The 5,660-nt window shown below is 49.5% G+C and overlaps 1 protein-coding gene across 16 annotated transcripts in view; it reads right to left on the bottom strand.

Moving 5' to 3' along the window:
* The window catches only part of CCDC141 (coiled-coil domain containing 141), a 207,869-nt gene that overhangs the window by 118,143 nt on the left and 84,066 nt on the right, over positions 1–5,660 (bottom strand). The window lies entirely within an intron of this gene.

Genomic DNA, 5,660 nt, shown 5'->3' with positions numbered 1-5,660 from the left:
TCTCACCGGGTGCTGCCAGGCAGAGGGGTGATCCCCACTGGCCCATGCCACATGAGGGGCTCTGCCACGAGTCTTCTGACCCCTCCTGATGCCCAGCCCCTCCATGGCTGCCCTGCCTGCCCCAACTCTGGCTCTTTAAGAAAAAAAACCCGAGAAAACCCTGGGACTCGCCACTCCTGCATCGTTCTTGGGGCTTTGGCAGGCTTGTGCAGAGCCCCCCAAATGGCATGGGTCAGCAGGGATCATCCCCCATCTGGCAGGAATGGTGAATCCAGGGGTTTTTCTTGGGGTTTTTTTTCTTAAAGGGCCGGAGATGCGGTGGGCAGGGCAGCCATGGGGGGCGGGGCTGGGACAGTGGGCAGAGGCTGTGGGGCTCATGCAAAGCCCCCCAAACAGTGTGGGGCAGTGGGGGGAAGCAGGGATTGCCCCCCCCGCCTGGCAGCACCCGGTGAGCTGGGGCTTTTTTTTCCAAGTGCTGGGAGCTGGGGAGGGAGGAGCAGCCATTTCCAGGCTGGGGCAGCAGGCAGGGGATGGGCCTCACCTGCCTGATTTGGAGATTTGGGACAGTGATTTGAATCACTGAATTGAATTACTGTCCCACGAATCTGCCAAATCCGAATCCGAAGTGAATACTAGCCACTTCACACAGGCCTAGTACCAATGCCATCTACCAATTAAGCCCTGATTTTGCATATAGGGTCAACTCCTATTTCAGCTTTATGCAATTAATCAGCACTTACATCCCTGCAAGAGTACCATTTTTGGCACTGAGTTAGAATTTAGAATTTATTTCCATGTGTGGCAGACTAGGTCCATGCATAATTACCTGAAGTAGAATGGTGGCAGAGAAGTACCTGTCTGAATTTTAACTCAGTTAGTAGGGCACTCATATAGGGTATGGAAAACCCTGGTTCTGGGCCCCCCTCACCCAAAGGGGCTTGAACCTCCATCTCTCACTTGTGGTTTTTCTTCAACCAAGGTTTTGGTGATTATGTGGAATTATGTGCATTTCTGTGCAATTCCCTTCCACCTGACAGTCTACTTGGCCACTACCACAGGGCAAGTGGAGCTATGCTGGTGAAAGCAGTATTTAAACTGCCTGAGTGTCAAATGTTGCACTTATGCAGTAAAGGCCCTGCTACAGATTCAAATTAAAACTGGATAGAAACAAGCTATAGAGTTGTTACCCATTTTCAAACACTAATGTTATAGCTGGTTGCCTCTTTTTATAGCTGGATAGACATTTTTATTGTGTGATCATTACTTTACATGTGTGGCTGGTCTAAATTTATTGGATGATTAACCAGTTAATTGTGTTATATATGTAATATGTAACAGGGCCCTTACATACATGCCACTTCAATATGAAAAGGCAAAATAGAATTCTTCTCGGCCCATAGTACTGTGTTTTCATGTTCTTATTCAAAGTCATGTGCCTAGATAAAAAAAGATCATGGGCCAAATGTGTGTGTATTGCAATGTACATAATACAAGCAAAGGGGCTTGTTATATATGAAGTATGTTTAATTAATCAATATAGGAGGTGCAATTCCAGAAAAGGAAAATCAAGTAACTCATGGAAGAAGCTGTGTAAGTAATGGTAAAGAAATGATATATTTTTCCTAGAAACACATTAATTTAAAAAATATTCTTCCATGTACAGTCAGAGACAATAAATCCAAGAACATTTACAATTGCACATAAGTTTAAACTAGATGGACCATATGATCTAATAGGTATTTTCCAACTCTAGCTTCAGTAATTCAACAAAGCTATTAAATTGAATTCTGGAGAATAATCTTTTGTTGTCTAAGAAACAATTACAGCTTACAATTATACAATAAGTATATACAGCAAACAAACACAGTAGTTAATTTACCTTATAAATTGCACTTGCAGCTACTTCTACTTGCATCTATTTCACTTGATTCACAGTAGGTACCTTATATATTCCTTGTAAACAACACATGGCAAATATCCCTGAATGAAGCTTTGTATTTTAGAATAGTGCTATGAATGAATTATTAGTATCTAAGAGACCTGCTTCAATCTTTTCCAAGTTTTGAAAAAATTACCTACATCCTCTAACCTTATACATCCCATTTAAAAGTACTTTGTAATATGTGTAGACTACAGATTAAGACATACATCTCTCAGAATTTTATGAGATCTGCTTATAGGGATACTTTGAGGGTTTATTTAAAATGTATTTTGAACCTTCTGAAAACAAAAGAACCCTTTATAATTGAAAATGCTTTAAAAAAACATCTAAAATAACACATAGGGAAAATTATCTGTGGAATTCAACAGAGCCAGGAAAGTAAACAGATTCTTAATGTAATTAAATTTTAGTTTGATGTCTGCATCTCAATACTATTTTGTAAAGTGCCTCCAATTTATTCCTTTTCTTTCCCCAACCCCCACCCCCCACTTTTTTTTTTTTTTTACACAAGAGACCAGATTCTTTTTAATACTATACTGTGCTAGGTACATAAAAGCATATGGGGATTTATATGTGCACAGCTTAAAAATGCAATTCATAACTGGATTCTTTTTGAACTATTGAATACAATTAGGGCAATGTGAAATTATATCTATTGTCACAGAAATCTTTCAAGTTTAGGAATGCAGATTACATTGTCATTTCTTGGGGAAGGTGAGCTCACATTAGGCAGACCTTAGCTACCTTTCACTTAATGCAGGTTTGTGGTGAAGGCTGCCTAAGTCATAAAGTTCATAATCACACTTTCACAAGGGCATGTCCATTCCTAGCATAAAGTGTGATATTAGTTATTATTTTGTTTATCTCCCATCAATAGGGTTAGAGCAGTACAATCTCCCACTTATGGGGGAAAGTCCTTTAAGGCAGAAGATAGGTTGCCTAGAATGAGTGAATGAGTTGAATCTCAGTGGGTATGTCTATACATGCAAAAGATCCGAGAGCAATAACTACTCAAGAGTAAATGCTCCTGGGCATGCATCTAAAGATACAGGGAAGCGGGAGCAGATTTGCTGCTCCTAGCAAAAAATCTGTTCCTGATTCCTGTGGCCCTGCAATGGGCCCCTGCAGCCCCCAGGGGGCACTGGAAGCTCTGGCTGCTTCTGCCTGTGGCCAGCAGGCATCTTTAGTAGGCAGCCCCAAACACTGCTCCCTGGCCAGTCACCTTTCTGGCTGGGAGCAGCATGCAGAGTACAGGGACAGCATGTGGCGGCTTTCTCACCACAGCATCTGCCTCACCACACCATGGCTACTTCAGTTGCTGCCCCTGGCAGTGATGGCTGGTGCTCCAGGCTGCTCCTGCCTATGTTGCTGGCCCACCATGGCAGCCACCATCTGGCCCAGGGCCACCTGGGCTCTGCAGGCTCCCCCACATGCAATGGCCACCTGGTGAGTCACAATGCATAGTCTTAGGCCCTCTGCCACCATGCTGATGCTGCCAGGACCCCAGCAGGGATGGTGATGACATGCTCCTGGAAGCCACTGCCAGATCCATCCACACCCTCCTGGAGTCCCACTGCCTCTGGGGCCACCTGGCCAGTCAGGACTGGTGACTGCACATTGTCCAGACCACCTGGGATGATGAACAGTGGCTGGAGGCATTTCAGATGACACGGGCCACCTTCCAGGACCTCCTGGAGCAGCTCTGACTGCAACAAGAGTGACAGGACACTGCCATACAGCAGCCCCTCCCTGCAGAAACCTGGCTGGCCATTACCCTGCTCAAGCTGGTCATGCTCACCAGCCTCTGCTACATTGGCCACCTATTCAGCATGGGCAAGACTACCACCAGTGAGGCTATCCTGGAGGTGTGCAGTGCCCTCCAGGATGTGCTGGGGCATACTGTGTTCCATGTGTATGACCCCCTGGTGATGGTGGTGGGGTTCCATGCCCTGGGATTCCCTCAGTGCATTGGGACCCTGGACAGGACCCACATGCCCACCACCTGCCTGCTCCATGGCAACTGCCCCTACTTCAGCCAGGGGAGAAAGTGGGGAGTGGGGGAGCTTCCATCTGTCATGCTCCAAGCCATCATCAACCACTGCGGTGCCTTCATGAATGTGAGTGCCGGCTGGGCAAGCAATTTTCACAATGCCCACATGTTTCAGAACTCCATCCTGCCAGCCCTGGTGCAGAGCAGGAACTTCATTCCAGGGGTACTGGTCCTTCAGCTGGGTGCAATGTGGTCCCTCCCCTCCTCACTGGGGACCTCACCTACCCACTCCTTCCCTGGCTCATGCAGCCCTAGACTGGCTAACTGGACCCCGTCAGGCCCACTTCAACAAGCACGTGGGCCAGACCTGTGCCCTCATGGAGTATACCTTTGGTCAGATGAAGAGATACTGGGGCACCCTCACACCCACCTCAAGTTCACTGAGGACAACTTACCCCGGGTCATTGTTGCAGCCTATGTGCTGCATAACATCTGCGAGGTCTGGGGTGAACTGTTTTGTGAAGCCTGGGTGGAGGAGATGCAGTGGGAAGAGGATGCCTGGCAATGGGAGCACCAGCTGTGGTGGCAGCCATAGCGGTGGGCTTGCCCTGCCAAGGCCCTGGGCGAGTTGCACACCCACCCACCAGTGGGGGCCAAGGCACTGGGTATGAGAGGCTCTGCTCAACCACCTCTTCCTGCACTCCCTGCCTGGACAGCCGCTCATGGATCCCTGCCCCACCACACCCCCGACCAGCACCATGCTCATTGTGGACAGTTCTCATACAAGTAATTTATTCCCCTCACAGAAACAGACCCCCTTCTTCCCCCACAACAGAGGCCATCCCCATGTCCCTTTATCCCTACAGCACCCCTATACCACCCACCCCACCCACCATCAATAAAATACCCTCTTCCCCATGCAAACTATTTATATTGTTGTGGTTGTGCGTTCCCTCCTGGGGTGGGGGGCCATGGGGTGGGGGCAGAGCCCAGGGACAGACACACAGCATCTGGCCTTTGGCCATGCACCTGTTGGAGAGTACACTGTGAAGAACCCAATGGGCAGGGGGCTCAGCCAGGGTCAATGGCAGCCACTGCTTTCTCAGCACACCCATCTCCCCTTTCAGCAGCCAGTGGCCAGAGACAAAAGGGCCCATGCATAGTGCTGGCCCTGCTGTGGGCAGCTCCTGCTCCTTGGCCATGTGGAACGGGGGCAAGTGGTGGGGCTGGGCCCAGGTAGGGGGGAGGTTGGGTGGGGGGGACCCGGGGGCCCCAGGGTGGGAGCCGGGGCAGAAGCTCCTGGCCGGTGGAGGTGGTGCTGGACCTCCACCCAGGTCCACGGGGAAGCCTACTGATGGGCAGCCGGTGGCTGCCAGGGGACATGTGCAGCTGTGGTTGGAGGCAGGGCAATGGGTGTCATGAAGGCAACTGCCAGAGACAGGATGGTGTCCAGCACCCAGCAGTCCTCCTCTATTGCCTCCATTGCCATGGCCACAAGCACAGCCTGCTGCTCCAGAGCCTTTATGTGGTGCTTCTCCAGGACCAGGACCCTCACCCTGAACTCTCAGTCTGCCTGTTCCCCTTCCTCCTCATGGGCCGCATCCTCTGCCTGATAAGCATCCTGCTGGGCGATGTCCTCCCCCCACCAGGCCTACTGCTGGGCAACATCATCCATCTGTCATGCCTATGAGTCTGCCAACTACTCCTTGTACACCATGACCAGTCAGT

Source organism: Alligator sinensis, unplaced genomic scaffold (genome assembly GCF_000455745.1).
Source record: "Alligator sinensis unplaced genomic scaffold, ASM45574v1 scaffold871_1, whole genome shotgun sequence".
Lineage (NCBI taxonomy): Eukaryota > Metazoa > Chordata > Crocodylia > Alligatoridae > Alligator > Alligator sinensis.
The sequence above is the reverse complement of the archived record's forward strand: the minus strand, read 5'-3'. Positions and strand labels throughout refer to the sequence as shown.